The following is a 21,850-nucleotide window of genomic DNA, read 5'->3' as shown; positions in this document are numbered from 1 at the left end:
TTGGTCTTCAGCAGCCGACAAGGCCTTTCATCTCCTCAAGGGGCGTTTCACCTCTGCCCCTTTGTGTCCACAGAACAATGCTGTAGCTGTACTGGCTGCTTGGCAGTTTGTATGTGTCTAGCCCAGTTCAGCTCAACCTACAGAAGTGTTGAAGTCTACTGTCTTACACAACACACAGAGAAGGGAGATGAAACGCTAAGTAATTTGCAGTATAAAGGCCCATGCATTGGCAGTATAATGATAATGGCACACATACATGCATGTGCACACACACATACGCACACAGGCAGCAAAAAAGATACACACATATTGTGGATTTAAAAACACACAAAGACATTGCCAGTTTACTAATCTCTTGTGGACAGACTACGTAAACATAAATGGACAGACTACATAAACACAAATGGTACCGTAGAGCTGTTGTGATAAAACTGGATGTGTGAGATAACCAGCAGCATTAGTTATTGAACTTTGGACAAATCACGATTTTGCAGGTGTCAGTATCTTTTGAATATCGGAAGGGCAATGGATAATGACACACATGCGCGCATGTGTGCACACATACACGCAGCAAAAAGATGCACACACATTGTACATTTATAAACACACAGAAAAACATTGGCAGTGTACTAATCTCTTGTGGACAGACTACGTAAACATAAATGGACAGACTACACAAAAATAAATGGACCGGCTACACAAAAATAAATAGACAGACTAGGTAAACGTAAATGGACAGACTCCGTAAAAATAAATAGACTGCAAACATAATTGGAAAAACTATGTAAACATAAATTACGCAGAGTACGTAAACATAAATTGGCAGACTACGTAAACATAAATTGGCAGACTACGTAAACATAAATGGACTGTCAGCTTTTCCGCTCAGGGGTACGACATCGCCAGGATACTAACCACCGGTCCTGGGATTCATCATTGTGCACACCTGGCACTCATCATTAAGTGAACCTGTGTTTCATTCTGATTTACACCCGTCATTACAGAATACCAACTCAAAATATGGGAGCAGCAGGACAACCGGACATCTCCCAGACGATCAATGAACAAGGTGATCTTCTTCGTCAACACCGTAATCAGCTGGCTCAACTGGGGACGGCCATGGAAGAGGTCCTCCGCAGTCTACAACGTCTCAACAGCAGAGGATATTCTAGAACCAGTCTACCCAATGAGTCAGCACACCAGCCCAATCAGCAACCCGCTCAGGTCAGCGATGCCCGTCTATCCCTCCCTGAGAAATATGATGGGACACCATCCAAATACATTGGCTTCCTCTTTCAGTGCTCCCTCTAATTCACACATCAAATTGGAGCTCCCACCACTGAGGTCTAAGGTTGCCACGGTTATTTTTCTGCTGACTGGGCGGGCAGTAGAATGGGCTACGGCCATCTGGGAGAGAGGAGAGGAGGAGCTTGAGTCTTATGAGGGGTTCATGGCTCTGTTTAAATTTATTGTCGATCATCCCGCGGAGGGCAGAGAGGCAGGTAAGGGACTGCTTCAGCTCCAGTAGGTAAATCAGATGGCTGCTGATTATACACTTACCTTCCGGACAATAGCAGCTTCCAGCGGATGGAATGAGCCGGCGCTCAGCGCGTTATTTAGAAGAGGTCTGCCCGAGGAGGTCCAGACGGAACTGGCCTGGTGAGATGACAACCTCACCTTGGACGGACTCATTGCGATGGCCAACCATCTGGATAACCTCCTACGGGAGCGTCGGCATCTACATCACTTCTCTCTCCTTCGGCAAGTGTTCGGGTTCAGAGCCTGAACCCATGGAGGTAGGGGTCACACGCATTCCCGTGGCGGGACGACGCAGATGGATGCAGCTGGGGCTCTGTCTGTACTGTGGCCAGGGAGGGCGCCAGCGGTGTCCGTTACTTCAGAATCCAGAATCCACTGGAGCAGAGGGACGGTCACGTGACGTCATGTTACATCCCCTGGACCAGGAGTGAGAATTCCATCTACTGCTCTTCCTGTTAGACTCTTTTTAGTACCAATCACTGGCTGACTTTCCCTCATGCCCTGTGTCTACAGCTTAGTGGATTCCGGTGCCGCGGGGAACTTTATGGATCAGACCCTTGCCTCCTCTCAATATTACTACCTACCCGCTCTCCTCTCCTTTTCCGGTTCAAGGTCTTGACTGTCAGCCTCTAGGATCCGGAACCATCCACACATCATCCAACCACTCACCCTCACCATGAAGCCCAATCACCAGGAGAACATCCCCTTCTTCATCACCAGTGCACCAGTTCACAAGATCATCCTCGGCCTATCTTGGCTTCAGCTCCATAACCCTACCATCTCATGGTCGAGGATGTGAATCACCGACTGGTCCCCTGAATGCCGGAAGACCTGCTTTCCTGGCCCCTGTGGTTTCACGTCAGTTGAGAGGAATATTAGGATTTAAGGGAGGTATTCTCCAAGACACGCGCTACCTGTCTCCCTCATCGCCCCTGGGACTGTGCCATTGACCTGTTTTCTCTGTACAGATGCATCTACCCTCTTTCAGTGGCTGAGACCCAGGCCATGGAGGACTTCATTCAAGACTACATTTCATCCCCAGGTCCATGTCCCCTGTGTCAGCTGGTTTATTCTTTGTGGCCAAGAAGGAAGGAGGATTACGTGTTTGTATCAATTACCGTGGACTCAATGACATCACCACAAAGTATCGGGACCCCCCGGGAGCTGTTGGAGGTGAAGTTAGTGGAGACACTGGCTGCGGGTGCCAAGGAACCATTCGTCATCCTCACCGACAATATGAACATTGAGTACATCAAATCAAATTTATTTATATAGCCCTTCGTACATCAGCTGATATCTCAAAGTGCTGTACAGAAACCCAGCCTAAAACAGCAAGCAATGCAGGTGTAGAAGCACGGATATGGACAGCGAGGAGACTGAATCCGCTCCAAGTCAGGTTGGCCCTCTTCCTCACCAGGTTCGACTTCACACTGACCTACTGCCCAGGTTTTAAGAACATGCCCTGTCCCGTATCTACAATTCGGGAGAGGCTCCTGTCCAGAGGGCTCCCATAATCCCACCCTCCAGAGTCGTGGGTAGAGCTGTTTGGGACGTAGATGTGGACATCCGCCAAGCTCTAGAGAGGGAGCCCACACCTCTGAATTGTCCTCCTGCACGCATTTACATTCCCAAAGGGATAAGGGATCGGCTGCTGACCTTGCCACACAGATCTGTAGTCGCTGGACATCCAGATCTTTCTCGCACCATCCATTCCATCACTGAGAAATATTGGTGGCCCACCTTGGTGCAGGATGTTACGCGATATGTCAACTCCTGTTCAGTGTATGCTCAAACCAAGTCCCCCTGGAATGCTCCAGCAGGGAAGCTCCTGCCGCTTCCCGTGCCTCAGCGACCTTGGTTCCATCTATCCATTGACTTTGTCCATTGACCCCTTCTGATGGTTTCACCACCATTCTGGTGGTAGTGGATAGATTCTCCAAGTCATGTAATTTAATCCCTCTTCCTGGTCTTCCCACTGCTCTCCAGGTCACCGAGGTACACTTCCAGCAGGTCTTCCGGCATTATGGCCTTCCGGAGGACATCGTCTCGAACCATGGCCCCCAATTCACATCCCGAGTGTGGAGGGCCTTCTTGGAGAAGCTCGGGGTCATGGTTAGCCTCACATCTGGGTATCGGCCTCAGTCTAATGGTTAGGTGTAGAGGATTAATCAGGAGCTGGGGAAGTTCCTGAGGAGTGACGAACGACAGGGTGAGTGGGCACATTTCCTTCCTTGGGCAGAGTACGCCCAGAACTCTCTACGTCACTCCTCCACTGGGTTGACCCACTTCCAGTGTGTGTTGGGTTTCCAGATGGCCCTCGCCCCATGGCCCGGGCCAGACCGTGGGTCCTGCATTAAATGAGTGGTTCCAGCGTGCAGAGGAGGTGTGGAACAATGCGCACATGAGACTCCAACGCACTGTCCACCGTCATTGCAGTGAGACCCCTGTGTTCCATCCTGGGGATCGTGTCTGGCTCTCTACAAGGAATCTCTAACTCCGCATGCCCTGCAAGAAACGGCGCCCCCGGTTTGTGGGGCCATCCAAAGGTTCTCCAGAGAGTCAATGTGGTTACATACAGGTTACAATTGCCCAGTCACTACCGTATCTCACCCTCTTTTCATGTCTCCCTTCTCAGGCCGGTGGTTCCTGGTCCCCTAGCTGATGCTGTCCCCCACAACACACCACCACCACCCCCTGGACATCGAAGGGAGCCCGGCGTACGCTGTCAGATCCATACTGGACTCCCGACGTTGTAGGGGTTGGCTCCAGTATCTGATAGACTGGGAGGGGCTCAGAGGCCCATAGGAGCGGTGTTTGGTTCCGGTGGAGAACATTCTGGACCACAACATCATCCGGGATTTCCAACTTCGCCGTCCGGACCGACCTGCTCCTTGTCCTCAGGGTCATCCTCCTGGTCGGCGTCCTCCTGCCAGAGGGAGGGGGGGGGTACTGTCACGTCTGCTCCTGCTCCTCCCCTCCGGCGTACAACGTCGCCAGAGTACTAATCACCAGTCCTGGGATTCATCATTACGCACACCTGTGTTTCATTATGATTCACACCTGGACTCCATTACCTTCATAATTTCCTCCCCTTTATATGTCACTCTCCCAGGTTCACTCACCAGTTGGTATTCTTCTTGTTGATGTCCTCTGGCGTTCTGCCTTATGTTAGTGTCGTGTTCTTCGTTTTGTTGTTTTATTAAAACATTTCACCTGCACTTGCTTCCAACTCACTGCCCCGTCATTACATGGACAGACTACGTAAACATAAATTGACAGACTAGAAATGGTACCATAGAGCTGTCGTGATGCAACTGGATGTGTGATAAAGAGCAGCATTAGTTCTGGTACTTTGGACAAATCACGATTTTGCAGGCATTAGTATCTTTTGAATTTCGGAAGGTCAGTGGATATTCGGCCCATAAAGAGAGGGTGGAGCTCTTTGGTCCTGTTCCGATCCTCGTTCTATCTCTACTCGTGACACGCATGGACCCAGAACATAATTGAGCATCTGACCAATTATGGAAGACTTTTAGTTCTGTATTAACCGAGATAAGCAGTGTAATGATACTCACACAGTTTGACAGTTTGAATCTTACTGGCAGTATAGTGATCTGGGCGATATGGATGTGGAAGGCTTGGCAGGTTGCTTGTTGTGATGTTCTCGTGATCAGCTCTACCTGAGAGTATCCCAACATTGTAGGGGAGAGCTATGGGGAGGAGAGAGAGTGGGGGGGGTCTGAGAGATGTAGGGGAGAATGAGAGAGGGATAGAGGGAGAGACAAAGTGAGGGAAAGGGATGGTCAGAAGGAGAGAGACAGTAGGGGGGTCACAGGACCGAGTTTGGGAAACCCTGCTGTAGAGAGATGAAAGCGAGAGAGGAAGACGGTAAGAGATGGGGGGAAGATGAATAGGACAGAGAAGAGATAGGAAGGGAATTGAGGATCAAAGATAAAGGGAGGGGGATAGAGATAGGAAACTTCTGGGAGAAAATATTCAAAGACTTCTGGGAGAAAAAGGAGGAGGAGGGCTGATATCTGCTTTGTCTCTAATGTTGTAGTCCAGGGAGCTGTCAGAGGGTGAAATAACCATCTGCACACACAAACACACACAAATAGCCTATTTGTCTTCTCACAAACTCATAGACTACGCCGTGAGCCCAAACTCCTGCTTTCACTTTCAAATTTTCGCTATCTCATCTCTCTGTCGCTGTGAGTTCCAACTCTGGGGAGATGAAGTCTTGACAGGTGCTTCTTCAGTGGGTCTGACTGGCCCACTTACAGTATAAACCTCCTAAACAGTCACACTAAAACCAACACAAAAATGATGATTCTCTCTCTTCCTACCGATATAATCAGAAAGAAAAAACGTATGACCCATTCTTTTCTCCATCTATCGTGTAGATACAGCTTTATTCACCATAAACAAATCTACAGGACTCCATATGAAATGAATGTGTGGAATATGAATTCCACCTGGTGTTGAACTCTCCTATTAATATTTGGTGTTGAACCATCCCTTTAAGATTTGGTGTTGAACTCTCCTATTAATATTTGGTGTTGAACCATCCCTTTAATATTTGGTGTTGAACCATCCCTTTAAGATTTGGTGTTGAACTCTCCTATTAATATTTGGTGTTGAACCATCCCTTTAAGATTTGGTGTTGAACTCTCCTATTAATATTTGGTGTTGAACCATCCCTTTAATATTTGGTGTTGAACCATCCCTTTAATATTTGGTGTTGACCTCTCCTATTAATATTTGGTGTTGAACCATCCCTTTAATATTTGGTGTTGAACCATCCCTTTAATATTTGGTGTTGAACTCTCCTTTTAATATTTGGTGTTGAACCATCCCTTTAATATTTGGTGTTGAACTCTCCTATTAATATTTGGTGTTGAACCATCCCTTTAATATTTGGTGTTGACCTATCCCTTAAAGATGTGGCGTTGACCTATCCAGTTTATATTTGTTGTTGAACTATCCCTTACATTTTTTTGTGTTGAACTATCCTTTTAATCTTTGGTGTTGAACTATTCCTTTATGTGCGGAGGCTGTTAGTCACAGTAGAGGTGAGATCTTGACTGGTGTTATGATTCTGATTATTTGTCCGCCACAGGTGGTTTGTTTATGTTTCTACCATTGTGGCTAGGTTGAGTAGAGCCTACAGCTCCATCTAGTGGTCGTGTCAAGGACAACAGTTGTAGTCAACTGTAGCATTGTAGTTAAAAGCATAACCCTAATCCCTTTCCTAACCTTAACCTCATTCTCCTAATCTGCTACATTAATTCACCTAACCTGCTGCATTAGTTCTCCAAACCTGCAAAGCTAATTCACCTAACCTGCCCCATTAGTTATCCTAACCTGCCCTGTTAGTTATCCTAACCTGCCCCGTTAGTTATCCTAACCTGCTATGAAACAAAGTCTCTGTGGCAACAAATCTTCAGTATCACCACACCGGCACCTCTCAGCCTTTAATACCTAGAACAGGTGCTCATGAATATCAGGTGTTTTCATGTGTCGACATCCCTGATACGTCCGTCTCTGACAAGCCTTGTCTCTGATAGGCCTGTCTCCAATAGGCTTTTGGCATTCATCCTTGCTTCTGTATTCTATCAGGTCTTAAGGCTGGTGTACAGTAGGTCTATTGACATGTCTACAGACAGTTGTCGCAGTGACATCATGAACATTCTATTGTCGTCCGACATCAAACTTGCCGTTGTCGTTATGAAGTATAAACACACAAACGACAGGCTGGTGGTCCAAAATAGCATAACTGCTGTATTTTAACACCAATAAGCTCATCCGTTTAAAAATGCATTTAGTATATGTCAATCTAGCAAGCCAGGCAACTAAAACCAAGTTCTAAACAATGTTTTGGCTAGCCTCTAGCTTGTTAGCTAGCTAGCTGGCTAGCCATTTCAAATAATGACCATATCACAGCTGACAACTTCTTAACTTTAGCAAATGTTTATTCATTATTACAGGAAAATCAATTCACATCAATGTAATTAATTACAATATAAAGGCGAGATAATGACATAAAATTGTTTGTGACGAGTGTAACGAGTGTAATCGTCACAAGCTGTCTGGGGCTGTCTGTCAAGTAACCATGACAACAGATGCAGCAACAGGGTCAAAGTTCAACTCGTTCCATCTGTGTGCAAAAAGGAAACTGACAGTCACTGACAGACATTCCACCGGAGTATAAATTAAATGTTGTTTTGACCAGCGACACTTGTCGCATTCTAATTGTTTACAGACATGTCGATAGACAAAGTATAAACCAGCCTTTATACAGTATATACATGTTGTAAAGGTGGTTCACTAACTTAACTATGTTCAAACTGTCAGAGAATTCAAGACTCATGTCTGCTCCCCTAACTAATGTCTAGGCTGAAGCTCAGAAGGATAAATGTACTGCAAAGGACTGCTATCGATTTCTGACTTTCTTATTTATGTCTCTGTCTGCGACCATAACCACAAACCAGGAATCAAACCCTTACCCTAAGACCACGGTAGCCCACAGAGCTAAAGCCTAGGCATTAACTGTTGGGAGAAAGAGGAATCTTCCTGCAAGATTGCTCATCACACAAGCGTAGTTTACTGAACCGCCTCTGCTACAATGCTTTACATGTCTTATATGGTATAAACACATACAGTATGAACTCATTTACAGTACATTTGAAATCAATATACTACATGTTTGAGACCGTTATCTCCTTTTCTTTCTATATTTTTCTCCAAGCTAACCAGACTGCATTTATTTTCTCCCCTTTAACCTCTTGTTTTCTCAGTCTTTAGAACTACTAACACAGCACATGGATCGTTTTGAGTCAAATATGCACTTTCATAAATTATATTCAGTAAGCAAATAATTTATATTTTTAATTGATATATTTATAGTGCAGAGCGAAGACACCTGTCTATTTTTATGTGCCTATTGAAAACAGTATTCACTGTCTAGAACCCACCCGTCAGCCTAGCATGAGTTTATATAATATGCTGACCTGGACATTAAACACACCTACACCCTTGCAATTTCACAACAGGATGCATTAGTACAACTACTTGTGTAGATATGCATGTAAATCTCTCCATATGTGGGCTGACAACTATGACCATTGTATCCATGGCTACCGATGCACGTAATGTTTTATCGCCAGTGATTTTCTTTCTCAAGCTTTAACGTCTTGATAAAATAAACTTAGCAGATGAGATCCGCTAATAGAATTATGCAAGTGACACAATTAGAGTCCTAGGAAGAAGTTACAATCCAGTCACAATATGGAGGAAAACAGGTCTGTTGTGATTAGCTGCTGTGGCTAATTGTAAGGATGTGCATGATGACTAAGGGAGTATTATTAGAGAGAGGGGGAGGGGATGCAGGAAGAGAGAGAGTGTGGGCTGAGAATGAGAGAGGGAGGGAGGGAATGAGAGAGGGAGGGAGGGGATGAGAGAGGGGGGGAGAGAGAGAAAGAGAGGATGTTCAGTCTGTCAACTGCCATGAGTGTTCCTACAGTAGCTGAACATTTCAGACTGGGAGAAAATAAGTGTCATCTTATCATCAGGCAAATCCCCCTTTAATGTCAGCCAACGGGCATGCAAGGACACACACACACACAGCTCAGTGGGAGTAGCTCAGGGATGGATTGTCCCACAGTGAAGCCCACAACAAAGTACTAATGATGCTGTAACCTTTTGATCTGGGTAATACAATTATATCATCCTCCATCCTCTAGCTTAGAGACAGACGCATGGCTCCTGCAGGGTGGCTGTGACCAACCCTAGGAGACAGCTCCTTCATACACCCTGACTACATCCCAAATGACAACCTATTCACTATACAGTATAGTGCACTACTTTTGACCGGAGCCCTATTGACCCTGGTCAAAAGTAGTGTACTATATAGGGATTAGAGAGCCATTTTGGGACGCACACTCTGTCTCATCTCAAGACTGTTTATGTAAATCGCCATTCAGGTTTCAAGTTGTATTAGTCGTATGTATGGGGTACACCGTCCAACGAAATGCTTACTTGCAGATTCCTTCTCAACAATACAAACGTAAAGTAAATTGCTTAGTAGAACTGAATAAACATTTTAGCATAAGTATAATATAGGAAGGCACACATTTTGGTCAAATATTTACATGTGTCTTGGGGAAGGGGGGATAGGGGGAAAGCGTTTAAATGTTACAGTATTAAAACATCACAATAATGTTGTGACACACTAACACTGGACGACTGAGGAGTGGAAAAGCATCGCCTGGTCCGAGTTTCAAGTTTTAATGTGCACAAGTACAGAGAAATTAGTTTCTTCCTAGCTCTAAACTCAACAATTCAGCAATAAATAGCAATGTAATACTAAAAATAACATAAGGTTGAACAATAACACACGAGAAATAAAAATAAGAAATATGAAGAACACAAGAAAGTAAGTAAGCATAGTATATACAGGGTCAGTCAGTTCCAGTACCACATTTTGAATGTGCAGGGATACTGGAGTGATGGAGGTAGATATGTAAGTTGACTAGGCATCAGGATATATGATAAAGTGTAGCAGAAGCGTATAATGATGATCGTATGTGAGTGGGTGTGCGTGTGTGTAGAGTCAGTATAAATGTATGTGCATTATTTGTGTGTGTGTGTGAGCAAATTATGGAGTGAATGTGTGTGTTGGAGTGTCAGTGTGCATGGAGACAGTTCAAAAATATAAATAAAATACAAGGGTCAACTCAGTCAGTGTAGCCATTTTGCTATTTATTTAGCAGTCTTATGGCTTGGTAATAGAAGCTGTTCAGGAGCCAAGCAGTGATGCAGCCAGTCAAGATGCTCTCAGTGGTACAGCTGTGTAACTTTTTGAGGATTTGATGCCCCATGCCAAACATTTTCAACCTCCTGAGGGGGAAGAGGCACTGTTGCGCCTTCTTCACGACTGTGTGGGTGGACCGTTTTAAGTCTTTAGTGATTTGGACACCAAGGAACTTAAAGCTTTCGGCCCGCTCCACTGCAGCCCCCCCCAGTTCCTGTAGTGCACGATCAGCTCCTTGGTCTTACTGACGTTGAGGGAGAGGTTGTTGTTCCGGCACCACACTGCCAGTTTACTGACGTCGTCTCGTCAGCAGACTTTATGAATGTGTTGGGTCAGCCCGTCAGGAAGTCCAGGATCCAGTTGCAGAGGGAGGTGTTCAGACCCAGGGTCCTAAGCTTGGTGACAACAATGGTGTTGAACGCTGAGCTGTAGTAAATGAACAGCGTTCTCACATAAGTAGGCATTGCTCTTCCTTTATCTAGTATTCTCCTTTTGCTCGTGTGATGACTGCGGAGGTCGTAGCGGGACTTCTTGTACATCTTGTTCCTGTCCTCAGCCATAGCCTCAGGGTTGTCTGCGATAGCCCTGTGTGCTATAGCCCTGTCCTATAGTTTAGCTCCAACCTCAGTGGTAATCCATGGCTTTTGGTTTGGGGAAGCAGTGAACCTTAACTATGGGGACAACGTTGCTGATGCATTTCCGAATGAAGCCGGTCACGGAGGTGGTTAGCTCGTCCATGTTATTGGCAGAGTCTCAAAACATATTCCAATCAGCACTAGCAAAGCAATCCTCTAGCATAATCTCTGATTCTGGTAATCATTTCTCAATGAAGCGCGTCACGGGTACTTCCTGTTTGAGCTTCTGCTTGTAAACAGGAAGCACGAGTACGTAGTCATGATCTAATTTGCCGAATGGCGGACGAGGGAGGGCCTTGTATGCGTGCTTGTGGGTAGAATAACAGTGGCGGGGGAGACGTGTTGATGGAAGTTGGGCATCAAGTGACTTAATGATACAGAATTATAATCACAGGCAACCAGAAAAGCAGCCTCTAGATGTAGGTTTTCCTGCTTGTTTATAGCCTTGTATAGTTCAATAAGTGCCAGCTTGTTATTTTTCTTGTCCTGAGATGGAATATATACAACAGTCACGATAACAGCTGAAAACTCCCTCGGGAGGTAGAAGTGGAGTGGGGTATCTTGTCCGAGAGCCATGTTTCAGAAAAGCAGAGAATATTGCAGTTTTGAGAGTCCAGTTGATGGCTGGCTTTCCCTTCGCCTAAATCTCGCCAGGATTCCCCCTCTCTTGCCTCTGTAACAGAGGCGTTTCCTCTTGCGTAGCCCGAAAATTGGGTCAGAAGTACAGAAAGAGCCATGGGCAGATGAGTCAAAGTTGAAGCCAGAATTGCTGTAAGTAACTTCCGATCTGATGTTCAAAAGTTATTGTCGGTTGTAAGAATTGATAGTGTATACATTTTGTGAGAAAAAATCAATGAAAAAAAGAAAATGACAAAAGAATCGCAAAATAGCAAAGTTGTCTCTGAGTTTGCAAAATGCCGCCCATCCAGTACACCGCCATCACATGTGTCTGTTCTGGATTCAAAGGTGGGTCCAACCCGGTACTCTATGAGTGTACCTAATAAACTGACCAATGAGTGTATGTTTGTGTGTATGTTTGTGTGGATGTGTGTGTTTGTGAGTGAGTGCATGTGTGCTAAGGTACAGAGAATCAGAACAGGTGATCAGTCCATTTCAAGTGTTCGGCAGCCTGATGGCTTGTAGATAGAAACAGCATCTTAGCCTGTCGGTATCAGACCTCATGCTCCTATAACATCTGCCTGACTGTAAGTGAACAACTTGTGGCTGGGGTGTGGGGGGTCCTTGATGATGCTACGGGCCTTCTTCAGGGTGAGAGCATGGTCCCGGTGATGTACTGGAACGTCTTCACCACCTGCTGGAGGGCATTGCAGTTGGGGACAGAACAATTCCCGTTCCAGGCTGTGATGCAAAGGGTCAGGACGCTGTCGATGGTACAGTGGTAGTATTTGGAGAAGACCTGGGTTGGCAAGCAAACTTTTCTTCAGCCACCTTAGGAAGTAGAGACGCTGTTCTATAGTTGAGGAAGACACAAGCAGTCGTGTTTGTTTTTGATCTTACGAAGATGTAGCCTGAGGATTTTCAACCATCCCCATGTCAAAGCTACTGATCTCTCCATGATTACAGTCAGAATAAAAACAAACAGGGCTGCTGACCCCAAGGGCTGGAGTTGGCAACAAATGACAGCTGTATGCTTCGTGATGAATTAAAATGGCACCTGTGGAACGCAGTACATCCTTTGTAGCCTGGCCAGATAGTGATGACCCCGTGCTTTAGCTTGGGGACACATAATGACAAGGGTCACTTCTGAGATGATCTCTGGACCACTGAAGACAGTCCTGTTATCCTGTTCTCTCTGTCATGGATCTCCACGTTTACACTTAGTCGCCCTGCTCTTAGTGACTACTAGGAAGTACAAAGGAATATGTCAACAATAAGGTGTCTGAAAAACATCTATCCCCACTCCAGTATTACTATAGCTACAGTAGCTGCAGTAGATGCCAGGGCAGATAGAGCTCAATAGCTTTGTCTTTCTAAACACTCCTGTTCAATCTGTCAGCTAGACCCCAACGTCGTGCCACTAACACCTGATCAACAGCTACTGCATCACTTCCCTGTGTGTGTATGTGTGTGTGTGTGAAAAATAGAGAGAGAGAGAGCATGAGTTATGTGTATGTGCGGAAGCTCAAGCTGTCAAGCTCAACGGGTGAGATGTTTCCTAAAAATCCAATTGTATTTTTTATTTTTCATGTGCTTCGTTAACAACAGGTGTAGACTAACAGTGAAATGCTTATTCACCGGCCCTTCCCAACAATACAGAGAGAGAAATAATAGAGAAATAATATCACAAGGAATAAATACACAATGAGTAACGATAATGACAACAGGTGTCCTGGCTAAATTCCTAATCTGGCCCTAATACCATTTTGGCCACCTAATCATCTCTAGCCTCCAATTGGCTCATTCATCTCCTCTCCTCTCTCCTGTAACTATTCCCCAGGTCATTGCTGTAAATGAGAATGTGTTCTCAGTCAACCTACCTGCTAAATGAAACATTAGAAATGCAAATAACCTCTCAGGATTACAACCAAAAGATGATAAGTGTACTACATTACGTATTCGATCACTAAAAAAACGTTACTTTTACATTACCGTGTAGTTTAACAATAAAATTGTCTGACAATGAATTGGACATAATCGGGATTCATATCCCAAAAGAAAGAAACGATCTCACAACGATACATTTATAAGTAAGTTAGCAAATATAGACAAGATCTTTCTATGATGAAAAGGTAAATAACTCTCTATTTGTGGAAAAATCACCCTGATTATCTCTTTAGTCATATCCCAGTTCACCTATTTGCTTGTGGCATCGCCTATACATAATTAATTTGGCAAGCCAGACAAAATTAAACGAGCCTATTTATATAACAATTATGAATTCGGGGGCAGAAGTTATTAAATATTAAAGCATTTGACTTCTTACATCAATGCTTTAGTCATACACAAGATGTACTTAAATCCAAACTGGTTCTCTAGCAGATTAGTAAAATTGTTAGTAAGAACAAAGAGCAATAAATAATATGGGTAACTCAAATATACTAATTGAAATAAAAACACTATTTTCTGAGAAAAAAAATAATATGTACAGTTGAAGTCTGAAGTTTACATACACCTTAGCCAAATACATTTTTCACAATTCCTGACATTTAATCCTAGTAAAAATTGCCTGTTTTAGGTCAGTTACTACATGGTTCTATATGTGTTATATCATAATTTTGATGTCTTCACTATTATTCTACAATGTAAAGAATAGTACAAATAAATAACCCCCCCTCTCTCTCTCTCCTTCCCTCCCTCCCTCCCTCTCTCTCTCTCCCTCTCTCTGTTTCTCGCTCTCTCCCTCTCTCCATCTCTCCCGCTTTTATGATATGAAAGAAAGAACATACACATGAGGCTCAGCATCTATATTTATCTACGGAAGATAAAAGGGCAGACATGACATGGACTTGCATTTATTTTATCCTTCAGATGGGTATCAACATGTTATCAGATAAGGGACACACACACACATACATACACAATACCATTTCAGAATTGCATATTGATTTGATTATTGGCTAGCGGCAGTCTGGAAGGCAGGAAGTATAGGGACTATATGTGTGTAAAATGACCATAAGATTGAAGCAAGTGTGTGTGTGTGTTTTTGTTGTCATAGGTGAATGATTGCAATGTGTTTGCATATATGTGTGTGTTTGTTTCAGAGGACAGTGACTCATCTGTGTGTTTTCCTTGGGTTGGTAATATCCATGTCTTTGTATGAGACTCTCCAGACCCTGCAGCTCCTAGATGCTATGCTATCCAATAATGTTGTTGGATAGAAGGACAAGACATCCACAGCATTTCTTGATAAATACTAGGCAAATACAAATTGTGCTACATACCACTTAAAATAATGCTACAAACGCCCATACAACCGCAACTCTCCTTACCTCACCGCCCAGCATAACACACAGTCTTCATCTCCATCCAAACATCAACTCACTAAGCCTCACAAATGGACATCATCAATGACATTAGCTCTCTCTGAATAAATCAAAGACATGTTTTATTACACCATGTAAACCAGTGTGTTCTCTGAGAGGAGAGTACAAGCTATGGTGGGATGTGATTGGCTGAGCAGCATCTCTGGAGTATGAGGTCTAGCGTAGGCAGGATCTGGCCTTTTCCCCTCCTGTCCCACGTTCAACCAGCTAGCCTAGCTCTGCCTGCCGCAACATTAGCATTCCAACCACAGCTGTGCCACTGCGCCTCATCGCTCACTTCAAACACCTACAAAATCCTACAACGCACCACTCACTGGGAGCTCACTGCTCAAAGCTTGCACACAGCTAGGGACGCAGAAAGTGGGTCTCCTCTGTTATTCACACATCACGTCCCCACACTTACACACGCCTCCACCCCCAACTCACACACGCTCCCACCCCATCCACGCACACATGCCCCATCCATGCTTACACACACCCCCACCACTCACCCCCCACTCACACCCGCCTCCAACCCAACTCACACACGCTCCCACCCCCACTAACACACACCCCACCCCATACTCACACAAGCCCCCACCCCCCACTCACAAGCCCCCACCCCCCACTCACACACGCCCCCATCCACACTCACACAAGCCTCCACCACCTACTCACTCAAGCCCCCACCCTCCCTCCCTCCCTCGCCCCACCCCCCACTCACAAGCCACCATCCCCCACTCACACATTCCCCAACCCGCTACTCACACACACCCCATCCATACTCACACACGCCTCCACCACCCCACTCACACATGCCCACACACCCTACTTACACACACCGACATCCCCCAATCACACACGCCCCAACCCCCCACCCCCCACTTACTTACACACGCCACCACCTCCCACAAGCCACCACTCTACACTCACACACACCACAATCCCGTAATCACACATGCCCCCATCCCCTACTCACACACGCCTCCACCCCTACCCACATGCCCCCAATCACACACGCCCCCACCAACAACTCACACATGCCCCCACCCGTACTCACACACGCCTCCACCCTCACTCACACAAGACACAAACCCACACTCATACACGCCCCCAACCCCTTCTCACACCCGCCTCCACCCCCACTAACACACGCCCCACCCCCTACTCACACATGCCCCCACCCCCCACTCACAAGCCCCCACCCCCACTCACACACGCCCCCATCCATCCACACACCCCCACCCCCACGCACACGCCCCCATCCACACTCACACACGCCTCCACCACCTACTCACTCATGCACCCCCACTCACACGCCCCCACACCCCACTCACACACGCCCCCATTAATACTCACACACACCTCCACCCCCTACTCACTCACACACACCCCCACCCCCTTCTCACACATTACTCCACCCTTTACTCACACATTCCCTCGCCACCTACTCACACACACCTCCACCCCCCACTCACTTATGCCCACATCCATGCTCACACACGTCACCATCCCCCACTCATAAGCCCCCACCCCCACTCACACACGCCCCCATCCATACTCACACACGCCTCCACTCCCCACTAACACACGCCCCCATAAATACTCACACACACCCCCACACCCCACTCACACACGCCACTACCCCCAATGCTCACAGACATCCAACATCCATTGTCACACACACCCCACCCCTCCATTCACATATTCTCCATCCATGCTCACCCCCCCCACACACACACACACACACATGTGCTCTGCTGTGCATTGGGACTTGACATGTTAGCCATGGGAGTAAGCCATTGGAGTTAGCGTAGAAAGCTGCAAGCTGTGTTGACAGGTCGTTTTCCCAGTGACACCTGTCATGACTCAGTCCCAAAGGACTCATGTTCCAACCCTTTCTGTTTTATTCCATTCATCAAGCCAAGGTGTGCTTACATGTTCTTATGGCTTGGGTGTGTTAGTAGGTGAATCCTACTATGTATAGGCTGAGGCACTCTCAATGTGTACCTTTATGTGCTGTATCTGTCCAACCAGCTCTCACAGTCTCACGTCAGAATTAGACATTCATCCATGTTTCTCAAATGGCAAATTTCAAAATAGTTGCAAACGGTACATTTCGAAGTGTTTAAGGTTAAGTTTAAGCACTCTGTCACAAGTTTTGAACTTGCAACCTTTGGAATCAGAGGCAGATGCTTACTTATGCCCGTCCACCATCCCCGTCCATAATGCCCTAGCAAAACCGAAACCTACTTGAGGGTAACAGCGCTTACTGTTGCCCCTAGTTGCTGGTTTCCTCATCATCTCTCGACTTTCTCAGACATGGTGCATGTCGAATACTGGCTTGTATCAAGGGTGACCTGGCTGATCTATCCATGTATGACTGAATAAGAGCATACAGTGCTACATAGAAATATGCAGTACGTGTTCAAATATGTGTGGTTGTGAATGTGTACCACAGCTATAATTGTGTGATGTGTACTGCATTTCTCAAAATGCAATATAGTTAAAAATGGTGTCTCTACTGCACTCTGTATGTGCTTGTGCAAGTGTGTTGGTGTGTGTTGGCATGATAGTGGAGTTTACTTACTAGGAGAGCACTGCCTCAAGTCCCTGATTTCTTATTTATATAACCTTTGATCTCCACCAACACAAATGGGAGGAGGAATGGAGATTTGAGAAGGGGAGAATAAAAGAGAGGAGGAGAGCAAAGCAGAGCCAGTTGCAGTCTTGACTGGAGACTAGCCTCATTGCATTACTAGTCTGACATAATCTCAACCCCCCAGCTCCCAGCCCAGAGCCCCCGGCCCCCACCGTCAGCCCCCAGCGCCAGCCCCATCTTCCAGCCCACCAGCCCACCAGCCCCAGTTCTGGGTAATGATGGGCGTGAGAGAGAGGAGGAGGGTGTGGGAGAGGGTTGTTAATTGGAAAATACTTACCTTTTAATAAATACATGTAGGAGGGCTGTAGATAATGGAAAGTCAAGTGTGTGTGTGTGTGTGTGTGTGTGTGTGTGTGTGTGTGTGTGTGTGTGTGTGTGTGTGTGTGTGTGTGTGTGAGTGTTTGTGTGTGTGTGTGTGTGTGTGTGCATCAAAGCGGCATACTACAGAAATTGAAAGATATTTCATGTAGTAGCCATAAGCGAAGCAGCATACTATATAATCCCATAGTACAAGACTCCAACCGCTGTGATGTCAACCCTGTAGGAGAAATCAAATCAAATGTTCCTCGTTTTAATAATTTTTTTTCTCTGCGCTGTCTTTTCCCTGGTAGCCTGGAGACAACAAGAATATTGCAGTGCTAAAGCATTATATTTGTTTTCTGCTGAGGACTAAATTAGATCATAGTGACAAGGCTACATAGTTGTTTTATAGATAAAGGTTTCCTTGACATAGGGATCGGTTTCCTGTGTCAGTTTATGGAAGGAGACAGTAGATCGGACTAGAGCATAGCCGAAGGGAGAGATCGACTCATTTAAACCCCATATCACACAAACCCTTCCTCAGAACAGAAGAAACATCCAGTGTATTACACTCTCTCATGTATACAAGTGCATGTGCATGTGCATGTGCATGCACGTTGACAGACAGACAGAAGACAAACAGACACACACATATGCACAGAGTGATGGTTGCCATAGGGCCTCAGCTAAAAGCAAATATCAATGTCAGCTACTCGCTGTACCAACATGTAAATAACAGAGTCCTGACACACACTGAGTCCTGTGGAGTAGTCTAGTTGAAAGCGTGGAAGTTTAGCATGCGGCCAGCAGCAAAGCCAATAACAGGCCAGAAATACATAATCCTGTGTTTACAGGCCCTTTCTTCCTTCTCTGCATGACACTGACGCTTCAGTCATACTGCCATGCTCAACCGCTCCTGGTAATGAGTGTGTGTGGGGGAGTGTGTGTGTGTGGGCACAAACACTACATGGGGGAATGTGAGTGTATGTGCAGGAAAGTGTGTGTACATGGGGGTGGGAGTGGGGGGAGTGTGTTGTGTGTTTGTCTATACGTGGGTGTTTGCAAGGGAATGTGTATGTGCGTGTCTGTATCTGTGTGTGTGTGTGTATTTATGTGATTGTCTGTGTGCATGTTTATGTGTTTGTGTGAGAGAGAGATGTCTGTGATTAAAATGTCTGTGTTCTACCTAAAGCACAGTACCCTACAAAGGGCACTGAAGACACAGATATAGACACCATGGCAACAACATTAAGCAGTGCATTAAGTGCTAACTTAACGTAGCAGTGGAGCCCCCATATCTGGCTTTCAGTGGAAATGGAAGCTAGATTGAAGATACCGTTTCCCTGAAAGACAGATTTTTCTATTTTCAAGTTTCTACCAACATTGCATAGGCTATAACAGTGCTGTAAAGAGTCATCTTAAAGACATCTATATATCATCCTGAGTAGCTAACTCTATGTTCATATTAGATTCGGGGCAACATTATTATTTACCTCTAATGCTACACCTTCTATCATTATTTTTCCCCACCTTATTCATGCCCTGAAGCCTTCAAAGCACGTTTTCCTTTTCACAGTCAGATCTACAGTCTATGCAGAGATGTAAGTCCTGTTCAGTTTAATTTTATTCAGAGAATGTTAGTTTAGTATAGTTTACCTGAGGTATTCAACGCAGTTCCAGATTGCTTACTCATCACCAACCCTCAACTATTTATCTCATCACTGCTTTTATTCAGGCCACTTTTCTCCTTTCATTAATGTGTTCTGAACTCTCGTTCTGCCTGAATGTTAGTTCATTAAACCCAGCTCTCTATGAGACTCAGTGATCAGGTACTTCCCCTAAACCATGCTACACTGATTCATCTGCATTCCAAATGCAATTACCACACTCGGAGTCCCCACACACACACACACCACCACCACCACACACACACACACCACCACCACCACACACACACACACACACACACCACACACACACACACACACACACACACACACACACCACCACCACCACACACACACACACACACACCCACCACCACCACACACACACACACCACCACCACACCACCACCACCACCACACACCACCACACCACACACCACCACACACACACACACACACACACCACCACCAGCAGTCACAGCAATATAACTTTCGAAACATCTGCCTGATTCCAGAACGCATCGCTCATCCATAACCCCTTACACTCTGATTATTCCATCATATCATTACTATATGGGCTGTATGCTTGGCAGTGAGCAGCAGTCTGGTAGTTGAGGGTGTATCGAGCGTGGCAGGAACCCGGGCTCTGGTTTCCGTCAGCCAGCCCAGCGGTGCACGGGAAGGAACTGGTCTGTTCCCTGGTCTGTTCAAAGAAACTTACCTCCAACAGAGAATTGATCAAAATACTGCTACTTAACAAGTGGTGAAAGCCTGACACATAACTTAGTTAGCAAGTTCATTTTCTGCCAAGCTTTACTGGAGCAATTGAAGTGGTTTTATCAATCTGGGGCCGGCATATATTAACCCTCTTCTTGTTTTATAAATATTCCTTACAGATTTCTGCTTTCACTAGACCGCTCTTTTTGATCAGTGTATTGATCAAGCAGAAGCTTCCCTACAGCTTGGGAATGGTGGGATGACCATGGGATTTGCGGACTTGGATTTGTGGGTTGCAATGTGTGAGAATTTGATGACGATTATTCTGTAACGACTATTCCTACATAGGTGTGTTACTTTACTCAAACATACAGTAAATGAGTGATTTACTCTAAACGCCTTCTTTCTGGACCTGTTTTTGTACCTGTTGAAGAGGTTAGGTGAGTTGGTGACTTAGGTTGGACTCAAAGTAATGTGTTCCTGGCTTCTTTCCATAAATCCAGGTAATCCAAACGGACTAGAACCTACAGTGAGTGAGTTGTTCCTGGGGGTGTTCTGATGGAGAGACTTTCAGATTTATAGTTGAGAAACAGACAAACAGTCTCACAGGAGGACATCAGGAAAGATGGAGAGGAGTTCTGTGTGTGTGTGTGTGTGTGTGTGTGTGTGTGTGTGTGTGTGTGTGTGTGTGTGTGTGTGTGCGTGCGTGCGCATGTATAGCTCTGAGGGCTGTGTGTGTGTGTGTTTCTCACTCTGTTTCAGGCCCCATCCCTGTCAGTGTAATAGTTTAAGGACATGCTCCATTCCCTTTCTGGATTAAGGCTCGCTCTATCCTGTCTGCTGTCAGCTCACAGCTCCAGTCTTACACCCCAGCTACAGCCCCGGAACAAACTCACTGTGTGTGTGTGTATACACCTACTGAATGGTTAGTTATCTAGAAGATGACTGTGTCTCTCTTGGTAATATTTTAGTTCAGTCCACTGTCACTTAAAGTAAATATAATATAGTACAACTCACCTGGACGTAGCACACTAACTTTTGTGTATTGAGAATGTGTGCATTGTGAATGTGTGTATTGAGAATGTGTGTATTGAGTATTGAGCATGTGTGTATTGAGTATTGAGCATGTGTGCATTGAGCATGTGTGCATTGAGCATGTGGATTTTGCTAGTGTACACAGTGTGTCCATTGGGAATGTTAGTTTTATCAGAGTTGAGGGTTGGGGATAGAGGTGTGGGATTGCTGTAGGTCAGCACTGGGAGTAGAGGCCAGTCATTCCTGTATTTCCAGGATTAAATACCTTGGAGCTGGGATAAATACATTACAGATCGGACTGCTCCTCTCATCTCCAGCCTTGCATTCAGAGCACTAATGGCCAGCCGGCCCAGAGAGTGTGAGGGTGAGTGAGTGAGTGTGGGTGGGTGTGTGTGTGAGTGAGCTTGTGCATGTGTGTGTTTATTTGAATTTGTCCTGGGTGCAAAAGAATGCCAGTGGAAATAGGGTGATGGCAATCTTGATATTGATACATGAAGCTT

The 21,850-nt window shown here is 45.5% G+C and overlaps 1 long non-coding RNA gene across 1 annotated transcript; it reads left to right on the top strand.

Moving 5' to 3' along the window:
- Window positions 1-909: 909 nt before the first annotated feature.
- On the top strand, window positions 910-4,757 carry LOC112255516. The gene is made up of 2 exons (XR_002954262.1): window positions 910-4,085; window positions 4,175-4,757. It is a non-coding gene; the product is annotated as an uncharacterized LOC112255516 (long non-coding RNA).
- Window positions 4,758-21,850: the final 17,093 nt, after the last annotated feature.

The sequence above is a fragment of the Oncorhynchus tshawytscha genome, linkage group LG07, assembly GCF_018296145.1.
Source record: "Oncorhynchus tshawytscha isolate Ot180627B linkage group LG07, Otsh_v2.0, whole genome shotgun sequence".
NCBI classification, from domain to species: domain Eukaryota; kingdom Metazoa; phylum Chordata; class Actinopteri; order Salmoniformes; family Salmonidae; genus Oncorhynchus; species Oncorhynchus tshawytscha.
This window is presented reverse-complemented; position numbering and strand designations above follow the sequence as displayed.